Source organism: Neovison vison, chromosome X (genome assembly GCF_020171115.1).
Source record: "Neovison vison isolate M4711 chromosome X, ASM_NN_V1, whole genome shotgun sequence".
NCBI lineage: Eukaryota > Metazoa > Chordata > Mammalia > Carnivora > Mustelidae > Neogale > Neogale vison.
In genome coordinates, this window is record NC_058105.1 from 18,154,328 (window position 1) to 18,178,566 (window position 24,239).

At 47.6% G+C, this 24,239-nt stretch overlaps 1 protein-coding gene across 3 annotated transcripts in view; it reads left to right on the forward strand.

Moving 5' to 3' along the window:
• Positions 1-24,239, forward strand: part of HS6ST2 (heparan sulfate 6-O-sulfotransferase 2) — a 282,359-nt gene that overhangs the window by 155,499 nt on the left and 102,621 nt on the right. The gene's annotated exons all lie outside the window — the stretch shown is intronic.

Here is a 24,239-nt window from a genome sequence, read left to right on the forward strand (position 1 = left end):
GATAGAAAATTATCGTTTTATGTCAATAATCGTTCGTGGTCCTGGAGGGCTCCCACGTGCCAGCCACCGTGTTAAGCACTTCGCCTTCCCTCGTCTCTTCAGTGCTCGCTGATAGCCCCATGATGTATGGATAATGACCCCCATTGTATGGCCTGGGAAATTAAGGTGAGGTAGAATTACCGTGTGGACTCAAAGGCAAGAAAAGCAGTGGTGTCTTTAATGGATTTTTTGCGGAAGACTCAGAAGCGCTGCTCGTTAAGTCCCGGGTGCGCATCGCCCGGCCTTTTCTGGCTGCCCTGCCATTCTGCAGGAAGCGGCTGTGAATGTACCGTCTCCAAAGGTGGTGACGGCAGCCATTGTGCTCCAGGATTGCCATCCGGGCCCCAACCGCTCAGAAGATGCAATGAGTCTCCGCGCGCGGGCCAATTACCGAAACACTCCCTTTGTCAAGCAGCAGCGTGAGCCCGAGCAGGCACTTCATTTTCTGCCTCTGCCCGTGGGGAGGTAGAGAGGCCGCTGGGGGGGGAGGTGATTGGCCTGAGAAATGGCAGGGCCACACTTTCAGGGTCAGAGAACTTGAGGCCCACTTCTAGGATTGGCTTTCCAGAATGCTTTGGTGTGGATTCAACCCCTGCCAGGGCCCGGCTCCTGGGGCTTCTCTCTCAGTGGGATCCCACTGGCAGACTGTGCGCCCCCCACCCCCCACCCCCCGGCCCCAGCGGGCCTCTTGACTTCGGGCCGCTTACTTCCCCGGCCCTTTCAGTGCCAAAGAGGCACAAGTTCTTTTCACTCTGGAAGTCTGCAGACTGCGCCACACCAGGGAGAACAGATGTATTTTCTCTGGGGAGGGCTTTAATTTAGTGAATTGTACTCACACAGGTAAAGGGTCATTTTGCTTCTTTTCCTGCCTCTTTCCCAAACTTTCTGGGGTCAGTTAGCCTGGGCTCTGCAGGCTTCCCAACTCCAACGCAGAGGCAGAGGTTTTTTTCCCCTTTTATTTCTTGTAGAAGATGGAAGATTCCAAGCTAGAAAGTGCAGTTCCCTGCCTCCCCGATCTTATTCCAGGGGACAGTGTCTTCCTTTTATTTTATTTTATTTTATTTATCTGTTTATTAGTTAAGAATACCAAGCACGTCACCCCAAATGGAATAATTGCACATCTTGTGAGTTATCAGAGTTTTGTTATTTTATTTCTATTGGTTACATGTGGAACATTTTGTTAAAAAGCCAGTGCCTTTGGCCCTGTTGGGCCTCAGGTTGCCTTTTCCCTCACACAGACACTTAGAACTGAGGAATGTCCAGGCTTCAAGAGTGAGTGAGTTGTGTGTGTTGAGAGCAGAGGGGGAAGGTGGCCATTTACCAACCCTGTCCCGCTCTGAATCCAACAGATGTCATTCTCTCTCATACTCATGCTCTCGCTCTCTCTCTCTCTCCACACACACACACACACACGTGCGCGCGCGCGTGCACACACACACACACACACTTCCTTTTCTAAAACTTTCTTCACTTAGAGTACATATTCTCCTCCCTTCCTCGCTCCACCGCACCCCAACACACGGCCTTGTGTGGTGTGCACCATTTCAAGGCACTCACCCTACACTCCTCGGTTTTCATCTAAAGAACCTGAGCTTTATAGGGACTATAGTCAATGGCACTGTAATGGCGTTGTGTGGCGACAGATGGCATCTACAATTGTGGTGAGCACAGCACAGTGTATAGACTTGCCCAATCATTATGTTGTACACCTGAAACTAGTGTAACGTTTTGTGTAAGTTATCCTTCAGTTAAAAAAAAAAAACAGTTTTTATGGAAAGAGAAAACTTTTCCTTCTGTGCGCAAACCCTCGGGTCACATGCCCCCTCGAAAAGTGTGCCCTCTGGCAGCAGATAGCCGTGAGTTGGTACCAAGTCTTTCCTCACTAGCCGTGTGACATTGAGCTTATCATTTCACTTCTCTGAGCTTCAGTTTTCTCACAGGACCAACCTCAGAGGACTGGTGTGTGAAGACCCTGTAAAATATGGCGGCTAACTTAGCCTTGTCACCGGCCCGTAGTAATCCATAAAGAGGGGCTGTTATCAACGGGCAGTGGGATCTTAGCTGTTTTTGCTGTTGAAGATTTTGCATTGTGTTGGTTCTGTTTTTTTGCTCCTCAGGACTCAGAACGAGCGTCTCCTTCACCAGATCATTTGCTATTTTTATTGTGGTGAAATCCACATAACATAAAATTCACCATTTTAAATTGTACTATCCAGTAGCATTAAGTACGCTCACAATTTTGCGAAATTATCAGCACTGTCTAGTTCAAAGCTTTTGTATCACCCCAAAAGGAAGCCCCATACCCATTAAGCAATCACACCCCACTCCCCATCCCACCCCTGCCAGCCAAAGTTTTTGCTTTTCAGTGTGTTTCTTTCAGATCATAAGCCATTCCAGAAATCTGAGGAGTTCAGGAAGGTGAATTCTGGAGAGTGAGAGCTGCCAAAAGAAATTGCCAAAAGGCCATCAGAAATGCATTCCCAAAAAAGAGAAATATGCTCTGAATATTATACGACTGACTTCTCAGAGGACAGCGTCAAAACTGGGAAGAACTCTGTTCCCACTTTGGTCAGCATAGAAATCGCCCCTCTGATGCTTGTCCATCATACTTCACATTATTTTCTTTGTGTGGTGACTCCAAGAGAAAAGGGGCTCGAAACTCCGAGCGAAGGGAGGGCTGGACTTTCTAAACCCCATAAACAAAGTATGGGAAAAGCCTAGGAAGAGGGTTAGCAGGTCAACCTCTTTGCATTTACTTTCTGTCCTGCCACATTCCAAGAGCGGAACTTTAGTCTTGGGAGTTACTTTCCAGATAACCCTCAGGGAAAACGCAATGCTTTGAAGTTTCTGGTTGTTTCTGCAGCTGGAGAGGCCTAGGTTGTCAGCATTCAGGTGCAGTTTGGCTGGCTGCTTCCTTGCTGTGGGACAGTACTGGGGTTCCCCCTGTACCACGCTGTGTGAGGAGGGGACAGCACTGGCGAGTCAGGGACCAAGGTCTAAGGAGGAGACCCCTAGCTGGCTCAGTACTCAAGCAAGAAGTGGGAAGAAGGGCAGACATTTAGGAAGGCACATTGGCAGAAAGGCTCTTGGAGAGGGAGAGTATATGTGAAAGCCCTATATGTTGTTGGCCGCTTGGCCTTGTGGGGCCGTGAGAGCCGAAGGAGAGAGCTCTTTCCTTAGAAAGCTTTTGTCAGTCACTGTTGAGGTGGGTTTTCTCCTTGTGTGGGGTTCAGAACTTCTACGTGGGTCTCTTTGGTTGCTATACTTTTAAAATTTTTCTCCAGTTTAATTGGAGATAAATCGATGTAGGATATCATATAAATTCAAGGTATACATAAGACAATTTTATATATACATGTATTTATTTATATATTATTTATATATAGTGATCATTTCACTATAAATGTGTGCGTGTGTATATATATATAAAAAAATAAGTTAACATCTGTCACTTGTATGACTATGAGCTTTCTTTTTGTGATGAGACATTTTAAGATCTACTCTTTTAGCAACTGTCAAGGATACAATAGAGTATGGTGAACTATAGCCACCATCCTGTACATTATGTCCCCAGAACTCACTCATCTTCTAACTGGAAGTCTGTACTTTGGGGCCACCTTCACCACCTTCCCCCCACCCCCCCAGCCCTCACCTCTGGCAGCCAAAGATCTGATCTCCATTTCTGTGAGTTTTTTGTTTTTTATTTTATTATTATTATTATTTTTTATTTTATTTTATTTTTTTTTTTGGTGCAAAATGGTGGTTTATTAAAGCACGGGGACAGGACCCGTGGGCAGGCAGAGCTGCCGAGTTTTTTGTTTTTTAAAGATTCTACACGTAAGTGAGATCCTACAGTACTTGTCTTTCCCTGTGACTTTTTTCGCTCAGCTTAATGCCCTCAAGGTCCATCCATGTGCTTGCAAATGGCAGGACTTCCTTATTTTTTATGGCTTAGACTAGTAATCTGGTGTTTCCATTCATCTGTGGAAGGACACTTGTATCTTTTCTAAGAGACCATGTCCCTGTCTTGAGCAACTTTGCCATTGCTTATAAGATCAGATAAGGCTATAGGGTAGATGAACACGTCTTGGCAACCTCTCATATTAATTCTAGAAGTAGATACCTAAGAGATGTCTGTAATTTGAGTGTGCTTTCTCTGTCAGGTCTTGGTCTAAATCAGTGATCCTCACACTTCAACTTGCATTAGAATCGCCCGTGTAGCTGTTCAAAATTCACATTCCTGGGCCCCGCTCCTCCAGAATCAGAATGATGGCGGAACCAGAGAAACACCTCTCGAAGAAGCAGCTCAGGTGGTTCCGATGTAATTGGTCTTTGAACCAATCTTGGAGAAACACCGATCTCAGGAGTCCTATGGAGGGAGGAGGGATCGGAATATCCCAATTATTCATTCAAGTTGTATCAGGAAAGCTACACTGAGAAGGAGTAACCCCGAAGTAGGGCTTCATACTCATTTCTGTTTATACATACCTAGTTCTTACTTTACTGAGACAGTTTTAAGTAAGTGGCCATTATTTTTGATTGACAATATCAAGTTGTAGGACTAGTTTTAACACTGTTAGTTTTAACTGCATCCACAGATTAAGTTTGAAGTGTATTCTTGAACACCCATCGCTGGATTTTAATAAATAGAAATTTCCAAAGGTTTCATGCTCAAGGGTATTTTGTTTTCTCCTGTTCATTTGGCTAAGAATGAGTTTTGCCTCCTGTTCACAGGGCAGGAGATTTCAGTGGCTTCCACTGAATCAGTCGTTTCTGGTCCTGGAGGAAAGAATTTAATATAAATCAGACTGCATTTTGGAAATTGAATTTTTTTTTACGTTGCTACAGTTAGCTAGATTCCTATAAATGAGCCACAAACAAACAGGCCAAATCTCTCTTAAAAGGTAAATATTCCAAACAAAGGGGAAAGTCTGAACAGCCCAAGTATTATTTTGGCCCCTGGCATGTGTTTGTCTCAAAAAGACTTTAAGAAGTATCATAAAAACACTGGAGCATCCCTAAATCTCCTCTTTCTAAAACTGAGTCGTTAGCTAACTTTTCATTTATGGTGGGGAGAAAGGGAAGTGAAGACACCCACACCTGCCCCCAGCACACACCTGTGCACATATCCCTAGTAGGCCAGTCACCACCTGCTGCTTCCCCCCTCTCCTCTCCATTTTGCTGTCCAGGGATGTCCCCACCCCATTGTGCCGTCTCTCCACACCCATACCCCTCTCAGCATCTGCCCAAGTGCCACAAACCATGCGCCTCTGCTTCCTGGCAGAGAGTGGCCTCTAAGTTTCCAGAGGTAATTAAGTGAGCCTCCCAAGCTGTTTTGGTACCAGAAGTCAAAGGCTTATCCAGGGACTTGATCCTTGAGGTTTGTTTCTGAAATCCCCCAGCAACTCTTCTTTTTTTTTTTTTAAAGATTTATTTATTTATTTGATAGAGAATACAAGTAGGCAGAGAGGCAGGCAGAGTGAGAGAGAGAGGAGGAAGCAGGCTCCCCGCTGAGCAGAGAGCCCGATGCGGGACTCGATCCCAGGACCCTGAGATCATGACCTGAGCCGAAGGCAGCAGCTTAACCCACTGAGCCACCCAGGCGCCCCCCCCCCCCCCAGCAACTCTTCTTAGGGCTCTCCTCTCTGCTGGAAGTTCTCTGGCTGCTCACACATTTGAGGTGAGTTAAACATCTTCTGCCCTCAGCCTCCGCTTCCTGCTCCTAAGGGTGAGTTTGACAATTAGTCTCACAGAGCCCCAGCTGTCAGGGCTTCCCAGGAGACACTCCTGGTGAAGAGGTTTTCCCCTTTGGTAATTTTGATTGCTTCTAATGAGGCTGCCTGCTTTGTCTATCACAGACAATGCTAGCTTGCACATCTAACATCCTTAACAGCACCTTTTGCCCCAAAGGGTTTTAAGATTTTTCTGAGATCACTATTAACAGCCTGGGACCCAGTGGCATTCTTCCTGTTGTGGATGAAACAAACAAACAAACAAACCACCTTTCTTGTTTCCCCCGTGGAGCTGCTCTAATCCTCCTGCTCTGGGGCCCCCTGTGTGTTTAGGGAAATGGTTCTTTGGCTCTGAAAAGAGACACACAGGTACACAAGCAAAAGGGAATGGGAGAGCAAGAGTGTATGAGAGAGAGAGCCCCATGGAAGGGAGGGGAGGAAGAGGAGAGCACAAGACAGCGAGGAAGAAAGTGACATCACAGTCATGCGTGGGAGCAAGACAGCAAGAGCTGGAAGCTAGCTGGCAGGGGCGCGTGGGAGAGGCAGAGAAAGAGCACTAGAAGGGCAGAGGAAGCCCAGACAGGAACACACCCGGCAGGGTGAGCGACCTCGAGAAGAGAGTGCCTGCAAGAGCAAAGGGAGAAACAGGGGCAGGGGCCACAGAGTGAAGCAAGAAGTGGGGGGCAAAAAGGAGTGGGAGGGAGGGCAGAGTGAGTGCTCAAGGGACACATGAGTCAGCAAGAGAGTTAAGTGCATATTTGTGGGCTGCTGAAGAGAAAGTCCAAAGGGAACAACCATTCCCCTCAATGAGGTAAGTAAATGAGAAAGGAAGAGAAGCACGGTCAGGCCCCAGACTCAGCCCAGCTTCTGAAAACCAAAAATGGAACTTCCGGGATGTCCAGACATATGCGCTCAGGATCCTTATCTGACAAGCGCTTTAACAACCTAGATCCCCAGGGGAGGCACCCGTACACTTCCTCACCACTCCATCGAAATTATGTGAAATAATAAAACAAGCGTCGTCTTTACACACAAAGGTGAACATGGGAATTTTCGAGTATGCTTCTATCCCACACCTTCCCACCCACAGACCTGTGTTAGATGGCTGAATGATTGTCAGTGACTGCTTGTGAAAATCACAGGTTCCTAAACCCTCACCCAGAAAGTATGACTGAGGAGGGATAAACTGGGGTCTGGAAACACACAGCTCCATGGGAGATCCCGATGGCCAGCCAGACGTAGGCCTTAATCTGTACCCTTTCTCAAGAAGCAATCACAAGTTCAGCTGGGTCACTGACCTTAAGCCTGATTGTTTGCTAGCAGGGCCCAGACTAAGGTGAGGTGAGTGAGGCACTCCTTGGGCACAAAACTGAAGGGGTTGCCAAAAATCTCAGGAATCCAAATGAAGACTATTTTAAGGATATATTTTTAAGACTCTGAATTAATGCAGAGACGTCCACGATGAGCAAAATGTCAAGTTTTTAAATAAAGACGATCCCCAACCTTAGTTTGCCCACCCTTGCCTTATTCGCTCCACCTTCATGCCATCCCTTATTCCAGTTAAACTTTCTTTACAAAAACAGGCAGACAGCCTGCACGCCAGAGTTTGCTGATTTGATTTTTTTAAAATATTGCATTAAACATTAGTGATCTGACCAGCACCCATATCTTAGTTGCCAATACTGTTCCCCGGCAAAAGCAACCAGGGTTCTTTGGAGAAATGGCTGATTCTTGATCTGGGGCAGAAAATATCCAAGAGGAATCTGGAGCATCTTCTAGTGCCAGAAAGTAAAGAAGTGCTAAAAACCAACGAAACAAAACAAAAAGCAGAAGAACTCTTGACAGGGGTATGGAACAGGAGAGAGCTGAAAGAGCTACAAATGGCCAAAACCAGCAAAATTTGAGAAACAAAATAAATTAAATAGTATTAGAGTATAACCCAAAGTGTAATATAATTATCTGAGTCCCGATTGATATAAATAAGTGATTAAGAATGAATAAGAAGAGACAAATCTGTATGCCGGAAAATTCCAAATAATTTGTGTCAATTCCCTGCCCTTAAGGAGATGGAGCTTAACTCTGAGCTCCTTAGGTAGGAGTGAAGAGTGAGTCCCTCCAAAAGAGTACAGTGTGGAAGGGGAAAGAAGAACAACCTTACCACGGAGGAACTTAGCAAACACTACCTCGGCCAGGTGATCAAGACCAAATCCAGTAGTCATAAATCACATTGATAGCACATCCTCCTGCTATGATATGATAAGAATGGCATTTGACCTCTGTGGTCTTCCTCCCCTTAATCCAGAGCCCAGTCTAAGCACGAGTAAAACATCAGGAAAAGTCAAATAGAGGAGTATCCTCCCAAACTACCTGGCCAGTATCCTTCAAAATGGTCAAGGTCATGAGGAAAGTTTGAGAAACTGTCACAGCCAAGAGGAGCCTAAGGAGACTGACAACTCAGTGTGATGTGGGATTCTGGAATAGAAAAAAGGCAACACTAAGGGAAATCTGAATGAAGAATAGGCTTCAGTTAATAATGGCAGATCAGTAATAGCTCATGGCCTGTGAGAGAGGTACCTTACTGATCTAAGATGTTAATAACGGGGAAACTGGGCATGCAATGTATGGGCACTTTCTGTACTCTTATCACAATTTTTCTGTAAATCGGAAACCACCGTGAAATACAGATGTTCATTTTGAAAAGTATCCTGGTCACTGACTGTTTTGATGCCCCCTGCAACTGTGCCCCTAAAGTGAGCACCTCATGCACCTCACCGTAGTCCTGCTCGGCTCTCAGGTTCAAAACATGCTTCGTGACACTCCGTTTCCTGGGTCCGAGCCATGCTCACTGACCTCTTGGCTTGCATTCTCTTTATTTGTATATAACTAAAACCATAGTACTCTTCTGTCCAGAAGTTTCTCCTTAGGGGAAAACTGAATTACACCCCTTGGCTTCTGATACGGACTGGCTTTAGAAAAAGCTTAGTGTGCACCTCCAAAGGCTGCAGCCCTGCGGCCCTGTGACCAAGGACGGGGGGGTGGCTGGAAGCATACGCCACAGAGACAGCGTGTAGTCCAAGAAGGGCGGCCATTTTGTGCTCAGTTAGCCAGAGCTTTTCTCCTGTGGCTGCTTTCTTTCCGCCAAGAAAAGCTGTCCTCACAAAGGTATAGCCCATCTTTGCTGCCTTGGGCCTGCCCCTCAGAGAGAGCTCTGAAAGCCTGGACCCGTGTCCCAGAAGCTTTCATCCTTCCTGTTACTGTCTTTCCTTTTCTCCTCTGGGCATGAGTACTGAGAAGAGAGGACACGTATCCATGTAATGTCTGAGGTATAGCCCTCTTCCTCACATCTCCCCTCTGGATCCTGCCAGTTCCTAGGGACTGGGGAGACTGTCAGCGAGGGGCAAAGAGCGGGGTAGAGACATTGCTTTCACGTTATTCCCTCAGGGGAAACCGCAGCCATGAAAGCACAATGTTGAGCTGCCTGGACTTTGGTGGAAAGATTTGTTTTGAGGGGACTCGGGATCAGGGAGTCAGTGGCTCTGCCGCTAACACAGCGCCCCATCTCATCTCTGACCGGCATCTCTGTAAGAGGATCCTTCGAAGCCAGGCAGCGTGATTCCCAGTGGAACGAGTGGCTGAATCTGGTGTCTGTTCTTTAGCAGCTCTGCCACTGGGGGGCTAGCGGGGGAAGTGCTAGAAAGAGGATGCCAGACGCTCCATCCGGTGTCATGTGGAAGAACACCGGCTCTGCTTTCAGACAGGCTTGGGTCTGGATCCCAGCTCCAGCATTTCCTAACCGTGTCATCTGGGCCAGTTGCTCGGGGCCCCATGAAGCCTTCGTTTCTTCACTTGTAAAATGGCGACCCTCAGTAGAGTTGCCATGAGATTAAAGGAGCTCCTTCAAACGCCGAGCTGGGGCCTGGTGCGGGAGAGGTGCCTCGGGGAGGGAGGTCGCCATCACCCAAACTGTCGCTTGGGGTGGAGGGAGGGGGCGCTTCTGCTAGCATTCGGACCCAGGAGTTACTCTGGAGACAGGCCGCTATGGGAGGGATGTTTACTTCTTGCTGAGTAATAAATGAACAATAGCTCAGGAACAGAATCTTGCTCTTAGAACAATCCTGGAAGAGACAGGACGGAGAGATAATGATATTCCAAGGTGGCATCCCACAGGAGCACACTTTCTATCCTTCCTTTTCCGGGCCCACAAGAGGGAGGGAAGGCTCCTTGGGCAGCCCCAGGGGAGGGGGGCTTGGCCCTCCTTTCTCCCTTGCCCGGTCAGGCTGTATATTGTATTCTTCGCATTCGGAACGTGTGATGACCCCAGTCTGGGCTTTGCACTCAGGTCCCTAGGAGCCAGGGGCAGCCCTGACAACGAGCGACATCCTGCACCTGCCTTCCCAGGTGCAGTCCTGAGACGGTGCTGATGAGAGTTCAGTTTTAATAACAATCGTAATTCAAGGGGCTCGCTCTTGACTTTTTTGGATTGTGCAGCTGAAGATCCGATGACCTCATTGAAAAGACGGGGGATGGTAGCATCTGTCGCCACAGGAAACAACCCCTCCCCCTTTGTGGGGCACACTCCTCCTAACGGTTCTTTGGGGATGGGATGGATCCAGGATGGCAGCTGTCTTCCACCCAGATCTTTCTTTGTGTACCCAGAGGGTGGGCTGAGCTGTGGGTGAGTACACTGTGATTTAAGAAACAAAGTGAGAGTTGCTGGAGGGGAGGGGCGTGGGAGGGATGGGGTGACTGGGTGATGGGCACTGGGGAGGGGATGTGCTATGGGGAGTGTTGTGAAGTGTGTAAGACTCATGATTCCCAGACTTGTACCCCTGAAACCAATAATACATTATATGTTAATTAAAAAAGAAAGAAACCATGTAGAGGAGGGAAAAAAAGAACAAACAAATGAAAGAAAGAAGACAGAAGGAAAGAAAGAGGGAAGGAAGGAAAGAGAAAGAAAGAGAGAGAGAAAGAAAGAAAGGGAGGGAGGGAGGGAGGGTGGGGTGTTGTGGGCATTGCCATGCAGAGCATTTCCAAAGCAAGTCCTTGGCCTGTGAATGCTCTGTCAGCCTTGTCCTGCGAGGACCCATTTACCTGCAATTTGGTCTCCTTTCCACTTTCTGATCAGTGTCCGTATCCGTGTCCGCGTCACCTCCCGGCTGACCCACTGTCTCTTCCACAGCTTGCTGGGAGCGGGTTGCCGCACCCTCCGGGAGCGGAGTTGCAAAAGTTTGTACAACCTGATGTTTGTGGCTTATTATATACTCTCTGTCGTCACTGAATAAAAATTCAAGAGATCTGTATGAAGCCCCCACACACGTGGATGAAAACCTAAAGCAAGGACTTGATGCATTAATGATATAATTTTAGGTTCCAGATGCAAGTTGGGGATGGTTGGGGGGGCGGTTAGGAATTTGGGGACAGGAGAGGAGTTTTCTCAGGTTCTTATTAAATCACAGCATTTTGAGAGTTCCCTTTTCCTTCTGCAAGCAGTGGTATGCCTGCTTGGGGAACTGTGCCTACACATTCTAGTTATCCTACCCAGTTCTCCGACCCTCGGCCCCTCACACCACAGAAATCAAGTAGGGGAGCCAAAGAAACCCCAAACAGATGTCGGTAGATAAAAACAAAGCTTGCAGTACCACTGAGCAGCCCACAGAGTGTTATAGGTCTAAAAATAGATTCTGTGGCTTTTGGTTTACTAGCTACTGCTTACCCTGTTTCCGGTTGGCTTGATACCCACCAGGCAAGGTGGCTCCCAAGCTTTCTTTGGCTCTTTTTGGTGAGTGGCATCTTTCTTTCTAAGGAACAAAACACCTCCTCCAAAAATCCAAGTCAGTCAACATCTCTTGAGAACCTTCCAGGTTCACGGGCCTGTTCGAGAACACAGGCCCAGAGGTGGGATACTTGTCCGGTCTGGTCATAAGGCCCGGTCCCTACAGACTTGGGTGGGCGGCTGGCAGGGAAGAGATTGTTGGCCTCTGGTGTTTCACTGGAAACTTCAAGACAGGAGCTGGGCAATGTGGCCTCCTAAGGCTCTGCCCTGATTAATTTGCTTTGTTTCTGAAACCCACTGAGCAGGATCCCAACACGCCTCGCTCGTGGTCAGGGCTGCGTGCTAAAACTTCATTAGCTCCTTTCTAGGCCCCCTTCCGATTAGTGGAGACGTTTCCCCTTAACCCCGCCACTTTTCTTGAGACGTCTGTCAGCTGCTCCCGATAGAGTCATTGCAAATTAAAATATTTTATTTACAGCCAAGCAACTGTAACTCGCGGCACTCCGCCCACCCGACTGCCGTGACGATGGGAGAATCGCCCAGTTCCAAACTGTCCCTGCGCCAGCTGTCTGCCTGTCTGTCCACCTGAACCATGGCATGCGGGAGCTTCTTGGCAGAATATCTGGTGGGTTGGGTCAAGGAAATCGTTCCTTCTATGCCTACACCGGGTCGCCTGTCTCGCTAATGGTCTCACATGGCCAGAACACATTACGTCCGCAAGCCCCAAGATCAGGCGTGTCTGTGGGTCCGCATTTCGTATTTAGAGGCACAAGCTTTTACAAATTTTATGACTTCGTTGCTCAAGGCTGCCTCTACCCCCTCCCCACTTTTGACTCAAGTTCTGAAACTTTTTATGGGCTGAGCCCAGAGTGAGGTGGCCCACTAACAGCTTGGGCCCTGTCCTCAAGAAGCTCACAGTCTCTCAGGAGTGACGAGCATGTCACCAGCTGGCTCCAGTGTGGTAAGCCCCACGACGGCGGCAGAAACAAAGGGTGCCATGGGAACCCAAAGGAAGGAAGCATTACTTGTGGTCGGGAGGAGAGAGGATCAGGAAAGGCTGCTCAGAGGAGGTGATATTTGAGCTGGGTCAGACGGGAAAGCTATTCCAAGCCAAGAGAAGTGTGTCAGGAAAGGCACGCACACGTTTGGTGTATTTAGGGAGCCTGGAGTGAGAGATGAGAGGCCTCTGGTGGATGGTGGTTTCCCGGGGAATGGCCTGAATGCAGGGCTGCTGGTTTGTCTGAACGAATGTTTGATGAAGCTTCGTCCCCACTAACCTGATCCGTGGGGACCCAGTCGCCCGCCCTGGTCTGCCTTAGTGGGTAGTTAAGGGCGTGTAGTCGTGGACAGCCCCTCCTTGGGCGCCAAAGGGTGGTAGGGAGCCATGTTGCTTGTGTGATGGTGACTGTGGGGGCAGCCAAGGACAGCAGCTTTGTGGGAGAGATGAGTTAAAGCCGAGAAGCTGTCCTTTGGTCATATGACTGGCGCTCCTTTTCTGAGGGAGGCTTAACAAGAGGCAAGCTCCTAACGAACTCCTGAGTATCACTGACGTGTTCAGGGCTGGCTTGAAAAGCCAAAGAAGTTGAAAAGGAAGAAAGAAATCAAAGGGTCCTTCCAAAGAAAAGATGGAGACGGTCATGGCGAGGGGATTTGGAGTCGTCTTTTTTTTTTTTTTTTTCTGATTGGCAGGTTGGAACTGCAACTTAGCCGCGTCGCCGGGTCATCCCCCATAATGCTATTGTTGACACGGGCCTCTGCCGTGTGGGGGAAGAAAGGAAATATTTGCTGTCTGACTCATGGGCGTGCTGACCGGCCCGTGCATGGTGGCAGAGAAGCCACAGCTTTATTTGGTAACATGTCAACCTTTTCTCCCCAGATTTGTCTTAAACGGCAGAGAATACTGTAGGACCCTGGTCACGAATAGCAGGCCTTTCATGCGGCTTTGTTTTCCAAACCTGGCGGGCCTGCTCTTCCCCGAGCCTGGTGGTCATGGCGGGAGAGCATCAGCCTCGCATTTGAGGAGAGGTCGGGGGCTCTCTCGCGCCGGTGCTTCAGGCCCTCTCAGACGGGGACAGAAGCCTGGGATCCTTCTCCCTCTCAGACGGGGACAGAAGCCTGGGATCCTTCTCCCTCTCAGACGGGGACAGAAGCCTGGGATCCTTCTCCGGGAGGAGCAGGCCAGTGATGGAATCACCGTGAGCAGGGAGAGGTGTGGAGAAGAGGGGCAGGCCTTCTTGCCATTCCCCTCCCCCAGGTAGACCACCTCGGTTCTTTCTAGACACAGTTCCCTACCAGGGACATGGCTGCCTCTTGGCTCTGCCTTCTAACTAGAGCATCAGTGAACTTCCTCAGTTACAGAGGAGAGGTAAGTGGACAAAATCTTATTATTGATTTAAGCCCTCCTTTGGCACAGGTTTTGTCTTCAAACCTCCCTAGTGGGAGGAAGGGGACCACTCAGTTTTGGCCTCACCTCCTCTAGGAAGCATTTCCTGATTTCCGAGACAGAGCCGCACAGCCTCTTGTCAACTTAGCTCTCAGTCCACGGTGTGTCATGGTTTGCAAAGCTGTCTCCCTCGCTGGACTGTGAGCTTCCTGCAGATGGGGCAGTGTCCTCCGCATGGCTCCCCTGCACAGTGCACTCTCTGGCCCAAAGGAGACCATCAGTGTTTCCTGAATGACCAAGGACTTAGCTGCCCATGGTTACAAAAGTGGACTCTTGTTTCCTCCCCAGTGAATTGGAAAACCGGCCACTCCAGGGGGGAGAAATAGGAAATGCAATGAGCTCTTCGTTCCTTGCTGGCCGTGATACTTCTGGGACGCTCCTAGCTCACATCCTGATCAGCTTTCTCCTTGGCGGTATGCCTGCTGGGGGTGCCCAGTGCAGTCTTACGGCGTGTTTCTTTTGAGTGCCCGTGGTTGTGGATTTCAGGAAATGGGATGGGGGCAGTTCATATGGCTGAATTCTGTCATCCTTCACAAAACATTCCAGCAGGGAGGGGCATTTCTAAGGCAGAGGGGGTGGCTTGGTTATAGGATGCCAGAGCTTTAGGTCAGAATATATTCTGTCTTTTAACTGAATGAGGTGTGGGTTCTCTGACATTCTAGTGAGCTCTAAAGGTTTATATTTAATGGTATTCCTATTCTTAAAAGCCATGTACCTGCAGGACGCTGGGTCACTGGAGGCGGTGTTTTTGGCATAGACTCATTTGCTTCAGGGAAATGGGCAAAGCATCTCCTTTTTGCACTATAGCCAAGGCTCTAGAAGGAGGGACAGCTAATGATGGGTCACGGGACAAGTAGCTTGCTTTCAAATTCTTACTCATCTGTGTCTGTCATCCTTAAAACTTAACTGCACATTCAAGGCCTTTTATAAAAAAAAAAGTTAAGCTAAGATTCTATTAAGAATATTCTAGGGGCGCCTGGGTGGCTCAGTGGGTTAAGCCTCTGCCTTCAGCTCGGGTCATGATCTCAGGGTCCTGGGATCGAGCCCCGCATCCGGCTCTCTGCTCAGCGTGGAGCCTGTTTCCCTTCCTCTCTCTCTGCCTGCCTCTCTGCCTACTTGTGCTGTCTGTCTGTCAAATAAATAAATAAAACCCTTTTTTAAAAAAAGAATATTCTAATATTTCTATTGAGAAATATTAAAAACTCAGCAATGGCCACAGTCGCCAAACTATGGAAAGAACCAAGATGCCCTTCAACAGATGAATGGATAAGGAAGATGTGGTCCATATACACTATGGAGTATTATGCCTCCATCAGAAAGGATGAATACCCAACTTTTGTAGCAACATGGACGGGACTGGAAGAGATGATGCTGAGTGAAATAAGTCAAGCAGAGAGAGTCAATTATCATATGGTTTCACTTATTTGTGGAGCATAACAAATAGCATGGAGGACAAGGGGCGTTAGAGAGGAGTAGGGAATTTGGGTAAATTGGAAGGGGAGGTGAACCATGAGAGACTATGGACTCTGAAAAACAGTGTGAGGGGTTTGAAGTGGCGGGGGGGTGGGAGTTGGGGTACCAGGTGGTGGGTATTATAGAGGGCACGGCTTGCATGGAGCACTGGGTGTGGTGAAAAAATAATGAATAATGTTTTTCTGAAAATAAATAAATTGGAAAAAAAATTAAATTAAAAAAAAAAAAACTCACACCAGAGTTAATAGGAAAAAATGGTGCTCGGGCCCTCCACAGGCCAGTGACCTTGGAATCTTGTGGGTCAGGCCTGGGCGTCAGTTCTTGAAAAACTCTCCAGATGTTTCTAATTTGCGGGCAGATTTGGGAACCACCCGCCTAAGTAGAAGGTGATAATGTGTTCCCTCCTTATTCTCATTACTTTCTAGGGGGTTCTAAAAAGAGGTCATCCTTTAAACTAGGACTCTCAGGATTTCCCTCAACTCTGTGAAGCTTTGAGACACTACAGAGTTTGAGAGAGATGTTAAGTCTGCTCTTACCTGGAGCTTTGCTTCAGTTGGAGTTTTGTCTGAGTCAACATCAAGGTGTCTGGCCGAGGCAATTCTCTTCTCTTCGTGCCGGGGAAGGCCACTGGGCACTAATGAGTTTGTCTTTGGCTCCATCGGTCCATCAGAGCATCAGGTTCAACCTCACAGATTATAGAATATCACGTGTACTTGAAAACTGTTTCCAAACTACATTCAGAATAGCATGGCCAAAGACGTCTCATGGCCAGTTTTAAGTGATTTTAAACTGGGATGAGTTTCTCTTTGTTGCCTGCCCTCCTATCACTCATTTCTTTGATCTGAATGTGTGGTGGGCACATTGTAGAAGCAGATCTTTGACTTTGAGGATTTTGAGGTTTGGGTCTTACAGAGAGAGCTCTTGGTCGGGGCGGGAGTGGGAGCGGTGTTTACATAACCCTGAGGCAGCCATCAGTGTATTCTGTGAAGTCCAACAGGTCAATGGAGTGAGAAAACAATCCAGCCAACCGAGTGTTGGACAGTTAGGTTATTTGATTGGTTGAGCTGCTAGATTCACTCAGGAAGTCTGAATCAAAGCACCGTAGCCTGGGAAGCCAGACACCCAACTGATACTGAAAACATCTGCTTAGCAATTATTGGAGACTGTTTGGCCCAAGCCATGGGAACCAGATGGGAGGAGTGACATTCAATGCCCTGGGGCACCATGAGAATGGATGAATCTTCTCCCCCCATCATACCTCAGTCCTTCCAATCTGGGGTTCTGTACCTCATTGCCCCCAGTGTTTCCTCTTGAGCAAAGGAGAGGGGAAAGCTCAGCTCTGGAATCGGGCTCTGCAGCTTCTTAGTTGGGTGCACTTGAGTGAATGGCTTGCCATCTCTGAGCCTTGGTTGCTTCTTCTATTTGTGCTACAAGTTTTGCATGGCCATTGGAAGGGCCCCATGACATTAGGCCTGGAAAATGTGTAGGAAAAACACTTGGTGCTTATATATCAAAAGCATCTAATAGGTGGAAGCCTTGATGATTTTTATTAAAACTAATGCTGTAGTGAGTGCTGTGGGCAGGGCCCAAGCTTCGGTGCCAAATGGCCTGGGTTTGAATTCTGTCTCTACCACTTCCTGACCAAGTGGCTTGAGCAAGTCAGGTTAAAATCTGTTGGCAGGTCCCACTTCCTTTGCCCTCTGTCAGAGCCACAGGGTGAGGTCATGTGAGCATTTCACACTATACCTTGTATAAGTGGAAAATAAATGATGGTTACACTGATTATCAGTCACCATTGTCATCCTGCTCATTGCTAAGAAATTGTCCTCATTCTTTAGCCACACCTTAGCGTGACACATCTCACTCCTCACCATTCTAGTCTCTTCCATTCAGTCATGCTTCAGCGTGTCATTTTTTCCCCAAGGGTAGTGTGGGATACAAAATAGACCCTGGAATTACACTGCCCCGGAGCCTGGTCTCCTTGTGACACTAGTATCTCCAAGGTCTTACTGTAGGGACTGCTGTGAAGCCAGCTCTTCTCCAGCTTCTACCTAAACCTGGGTCTCTCCCCTCAGACGGGCATTGCCGTACATCTGGTGGCATTTACCTGAAATGCTGCCATGTGTCTAGCCTGGACTCCAGAGGGCTCACCTTGAACCCCTGAATCTTTTAGGGGTTGAGGAAGGTGAGAAATGTGTGTGACTTTAAATATTGATCCAGTCTTCGTTCAATTTGGAAGATTATTTAGTGCCATGGAAAGCATGGTGTCCATGTGTGACGTTTGGATTAACCATGTAATTGATTCCTTAAACTGGTGGCAGTCAAGCTTTGAATGAACAGAAGCACAGACTAAACCCATGTTTGCACTGGCCGGGGCAGCAAATTATGGCTGGTGACTCTGAAACTACATGATGATATACAACAGTGGCTCACCCAGATTTGGGAGAATCATTGTTTGGCCTTTGTGTAATGGGCTCTGGACGAGCCATAGGGTGGCCTACCATGAGAAGAGCCCCTCTTGATAGTCTTGGAGCCTGGAGCCCATTTCCTACAATGCAACTGACTCTCTGTGACTTGGGACAAACCATTGCCCATGTCTGGATCTCAGTTTCCAAGGGAGTTTGGCTTCAAAGTTTCCCCTTCAGATTTGGTCTTTAGCCATTCTACTGACTTCAAGAGAAACAGCTACATCCATGGGCAAACTTATATCTCAACCTTGAACCTTTGAAAACAAAGCAAAGCAAAGCAAGACAAAGCAAAGCCCATTGTAGCTAATGGCTCGGGGTTAAATAGATCCCGTCTCAGGATTGGATCCTGTACTAGCTCCTACACTATTCCATCCCAGCACTAGATGTGTGAGTCATAACTCACAGCTAATAAGTTGTGGACCCATGTTAGGATCTAGGACTATTGGACCCAAATCTGAGGCTGTCAACAACTGTTATATATTCTGCCTTTTGCATCCTGGCTGGAACTGGGACATCATTATCATCATCATCATCATCATCATCATCATTGTAACTGCAGTAGTCTTTCTTTTATGCTGTGAGCCAGGTACTGTTATCTTCCATTTCATAGAGAAAGACAGGGAGACTCAGAGAGGTGCAGTCACTTGCGCAAGATCACTCACCTAAGGATGCGTGGGTGGCTCATTCGGTTGGGCGTCCACCTTCAGCTTGGGTCATGATCCCAGGTTCCTGAGATCGAGCCCTGCGTCAAGCTCTTTGTTTGGTGGAGAACCCTGTTTCCCCCTCTCCCTCTGTGTGCCACTCCCCCTGCCTGTGCGTGCTCTCTCACTCTCTCTCTGTCAAATGAATAAATAAAATCTTTAAAAAAAATCACACACCTATAAGTATCCAAGCTGAAATGAACCAGAAGCTGCCTGCTTCCATACCTGGGCCATTTCTCCTCTACTAGGCTGCCTTTGGGGTTGGAACAAGCCTTAAAGGGTTTTGTGAATTTACTTTCCATTCTTTGTTCCAGGAGATTTTGGGTCCCTGCTCTGGTCAACACCCTTACCAGCCCAGCCTGAGCCCCTGTTGTGCAGCATCTTCCTCCTACAGCCCCAGACAAGCATGCAGTACTTACTGATATTTACAAGCCCAAAGCAGATAATTTTGCCTTTTCAGGCACAAGGAAGTAAAGCAAACAATACTTAAGATAGAGCAAAGGAAAAGAAGGAAGAAGCAAAGTAGGAAGAAATGCATTCCCTTCCCTTTCTGACCCTCCTTAGCCAATGTCCACAAAATCACATTGTCTATAATACAGAATTTTTGCTTGTCATCCCCTTGCACCCCAGTGGTCCAAGTTCCCAGTGGTGTCTAAAGGCCACCTTTATTTAACTGTTAGCCACCTCAATGTGCCTGTCTCTCACTTTCAACAGTGGCTTCCTCAGTTTCCCTTGGGAACACTTACCTTTTTCCCTAACCAATGGAGGATTGCCATCAAGTGGTGCATACTGGGAATTGCATGACTTAGAAAAAGTCTTGTATTTTTTTCCCCCTTTCTAAAGGCAAATACCTTCCATTCCTCAATCCTAGTTAAGGGATTAACCATGCCCTTTCTTCTTCTCTTTTTTCCTAGTCTTTTGTTAGTTTTGCTGCTCATTAGCTCTTATACAAGAAGCAGAGCAGGAGAAACAAATGCAGGGAAACACAAATCACTGATGGATTTCAGTACACCTCCCCCTTATCCAGCGCCACCCGCCCCCCCCCATTGTAAGTGGTTTGCAGGCAGAGAAGCTCTAGGAGCTTCTGAAGGGGTTGGGCTCATTCAAAACACCCCTGTTCTCCTTTGGTACCGATGACTCAGTAATGATTACATCTGCAGAGCAGTGTGAATTGTAGGTTCTAAATGGGGCTAATACAAAAGACAATTCACAATGAATTATGTACAAATAATAGCTAATAAACAAAAGGCAAAAAATCAACTTCGCCTAGTAAGCAATGAACTGTAAACTAAATCTAACGATGGAAATTATTTTTATGTAAGATTGGATGAGAAATGTTAAAATGAAACTTGCCAGGGTCAAGGAGGATGCAGTAGAATGTATGTCTCCATACACTGCTGGTAGAAGTCAGGATTACTCACAGCCTTTCTGGAGAACATGCTGGCAGTGTGATCAAGAGCATTATTTATACGCCTTGGCTCTAGAGCTTTGAGAATAGGAATTACACCAAAATAACAATCAGATACAAATATTTATGTATCAGGATCTATTTAGAAGCATTACTTCTAATAGAAAAAACTACAGGACTTGGGATGTCTAAAGTGTTTGTTAATTAAATCATCGCCTAGAATATTACTTTGCTATTTATAAAAAACCCTGTTCTTGGGGAATATTTAAGGACTTTAGGTTATAGGACAGTGCTTATTAAGTACCCTATTTTTAAAAAAATCCTCTCAAGACACAAAACTAATCCTAGCCTCATTTGGTAAAATATCTCAATTTTGAAAAAAAAAAAGTGTACAGAAAAATGATTGGATGTAAATATACCACATAAATAGCAATCATCTGTAAGACAGAGGATTACCGGTGATTTTGTTTCTTTCTTTACTCTTTCCTATATGACCCAAGTTTTCCACAAAGAGTGTGTTTTATTTTTATAATTCGAAAAAAACCTGGTAGAAATTTAAAAAAAAATCAAAAAACACCAGAATCTTGGGGAATGTGCAGGCTTCTCATGAGAACTTCAAAGGACCTTGGAGGGCACCCAGTGTCAACCCCAACAATGGCCCCAAAATCCCCTCAGGGACCTCCCGATACACCTGTCAGACAGCCTTGCCTTAAACACTGTGCTTGAGGAAACCCCATCCCCTCCCTTCTGTGCATCTAAGTGACTTCCGGTCTAGGAAGCTTTCACGGTTACCATTTTGTCTCACCACCACGGGGCTGCGGGGGTTGCGGGGGGAGGGTGGGAAGGGCAAGTGCAATTATCCACATTTTCCGGAGGAGTGTCCTGAGTCACAGTGACTCCCCGTGATGAAGTGACTTGCATCGCAGGTCAGTAGCAAAGACCAAACAGAAAGCCAGGTGTCCTGCCTTTTAATGGGAGGCTGGTTCCATCCCTCCGCAGGATCCAGTGTGTCGCTCCGTACAAAGGTCTGCCCTGGTAGAGCTTCCGTTGGCCTTGCTAGAATTCAAACCCTTCCCGGTGCAACCTTGGGAAGATGCGCCTGGGTGTGGGCTCCGTGCTACCCTCCCGCCCGGAGTAGGGCGAAGGTGACATGGACTCAGAGAGGTAGGGGACACCAGTGACCTGCCCTTGACGCATCTCCACTCAGGAACACGCGACCATATTTATGAAACGTTGTTTTCATAAACTGCTGGTTGTTCAATAAGGCATAAAATAGCCAGTATAAGATAGTTATTTGCTCTACAAAATCATTTTTGCATCATGGCTTCAATGTCAGAGCTTTAACCGCATTTTGTTTCGTTTCCTAAGAGACAGGATACAGTAGATTAACTGTTGAGCTCCAAATGCAGAGGTCCCCTTATTGCTGTCAGCAGGTCGGTCCCATTCTCTCCTCGCAGCCTTGCAGCCCACCCTGGACAATCATTTGTATGCTTGCGCGGCCAGGTCTGGTCACGGACCCGTCTGGATTTGTCAAGGTCATGAGAAAGCAACAGGAAGGAAGACAGCTTTCTTTGACCTTGAGAGGGTGTGCCGACAGTTGGTCCATTTTAGATTATCCCATGTATACAGGTGGTCCTGTTCCCTCCCAGGGGCTCTCAGGCAGGGTGAGCCAGACACAGTGGGAGTCATTCCTCTAGCTGGGGAGGCAAGAGAAACTCATGAGGAGGGAAAAACAAACCGGAAGAGCCAGTATAGACCAACTCCTCAGAGTTCAATGAGAGTTCCAAGGGATCTAAGTCACTAAGACTGCCGGCTCGGGTCCGAACAGAACTCTCTCAGTGGGTTTGAGAACAGGATGGTCACCGGCCATGGGAGCCAATGCTGAGGTCCTGCCCTGACCCAGCTGGCATCCTGGCTGGTGCAGCGGGGCCTCTTTCCAGTAGTGCCATCTCGGGACTCAGCAGGGGGCGCCGGCCACCCTCCTGAGCTTAATCCACTGGCTGCCGCAACTGGCACTGCCCTGGCCTAGTCTGAGGCCTTCACTGTCCCCTCGGGGGATGGGGCATGTTCTCGCCAGAGAAATGCCCAAACAGTTGTGCTTGTCCCTTCCTCCAATTTGACTCTTTTCCCAGAACTGACCTCAGGGATTTGCCCAAATGATTCAGAGAAACGATGGGTTGATTCAATTAGAAAGGTCCTCAAAGTGGTGTTTAGGTGGAATGAGCAATGGAAGGTGGGCTCTGAGGGCTGAGCCCGTGCACGAGTTCCTGCCCACCATCTTGCCCACTGTGGAAGGGGCCAGTGACCACAAGGGGGGCTCCCGTTGCAAAATGTGGACACAGAGAGCTTGGAACATGTTTGCTAGCTCCAGCTGCTGGATCTTGTCTCAAGGCCCCTGAGCCCCAACCTTGCTCAACAAGTTGTCAACACAGCAAGTGACTTGCAGAGAAGGGCCTCGCAGGCCCAGGCATGGATAGAGAGATGAGGTCTGGAGCCTTTTTTTTTTTTTCCACTCTGTTCCTCAGTTTGTCCAACTTCCTGGAGCCCAGCTTATCCTCGGTCTGATTCTTTTCCTTGGCTGTCCAGAATCTAGCTACTTGACCTTTGCCAAGTGGCATCTCCATTCTGGGCCTCGGTGTTTCCATCTGGAAAATGAGAGAGTCCAGTCAGATGAGCTCTGTGGTGCCTTCCAGCTCAGATATTCACTCTGTGGGTTTAGATGTGTCATCCTTTGGTCCAAACTGTATTTCAAGAGTCTTGTCTCCTTCTCATATTCTTAAGCTCAACTCTCTGTTCCTTGCACCCTACCAATCTGGACATAGGGGTCCTTTCTTGTTTCTTTCACAAAGTGTCTTCTGCTTTTACTTTCAAGAAGGGGAAGGAGGAATCTTGTATTTATCTAGGACACTCAGATCCATCACCCGATACCACTCTGCCATCTTGGGTTAGGTTTGCTTGGTCATTCATTCATTTGTATAGTCATTGATTCATTCTGTCACTCAACAATATCAATGGTGGGCATACTTCGTGGCTGGTGCTGGGCTGGGCAGTGTGTATGCATAAGAGCATGCAACACCATTGATGCTGTCAGATGGGAGGTGACTTTCCATGAATGCTGCTTGAGTCTGTCCTTGGGGGACCCTGCAGTCTACAGCATATCATTGGGAACACAGCTACTTTATTTAAGAGTATTGCAAATACCCTTAATAATTAATTAATTTCTAGGCTAAGCAAACTAGAGTAGAGATTACTCGAAGAGTGTTTAACCTAAAACATAGGAAAGGGTGTGCAAATAAGCCAGGAGAAGCCATCTGGATGTGTTTTCATTCTCATGGTGAAATCTGATGCCATGTATCAAGCTCACTTAGGAGATTTTAAGTATCAGACCTGGTATTAATGGGGTTATTCTCCTTTCCTTGGATTCAGTAGATCAAACGTGGAGTCAGACGCCTTCAATGACCTCTTCTAACTCCTGCTCCCTTACCCGTTTCACACAAGGGAGACTGAGACCAGATGTGATTTCTAATGTGGTGTGTGGTTGCTTGGAACACAGTTGAAGTGCTTCAAAGTCTTCTTTTTAGGAAGATGGCAAGTAGTGTTCAATCCTGAATTGTCAGGAAGAGCCAAGGGACCCTCACTATCCAGCTCCAACTGCTCCTTCTCTGCTGTGACCTCAGGCCCAAGAACAGCCATACCCCAATTCCATTTGGACCTCCATAGGATGCAGCAACAGAGGATGAAACCGTGGGAGGAGGCTTCCTCTTTAAGCTCTGGTGACTGTGTCCAGAACTCCCTTCACATACTTTTATTCCAGATTGCTGGCGTGCTCGGACCTTTTCAAACTGCCTGACCCTGAAGACAGGATTAACTGCTTGAATTCCTTGTTGCAGACTGGATTCTGCCACTTGATATCTTACCCTTTCCTTTGGAACTTCCTGGAATCTTTACATGTTCTTGACGTCTGCTTTGGCCTCTTGCCCCAAAGGCTCTTGAACAGGTGTCTTGTTTATGGAGCCCACCGCTTAGTCTGCCTTACTTTTACTGCCCTGACGCCATCCCCCTTCAGTGTGACAATGACCATTCTGGGCACATCCAGACTTCCTTCTTGGAAAACCAAAGCACCAAATGACAGCCGTGTATGAGGTGCGGCTCAGTCGACAACTGATTCAAGACACTAACAAGATCTCATTGTTGTTTGC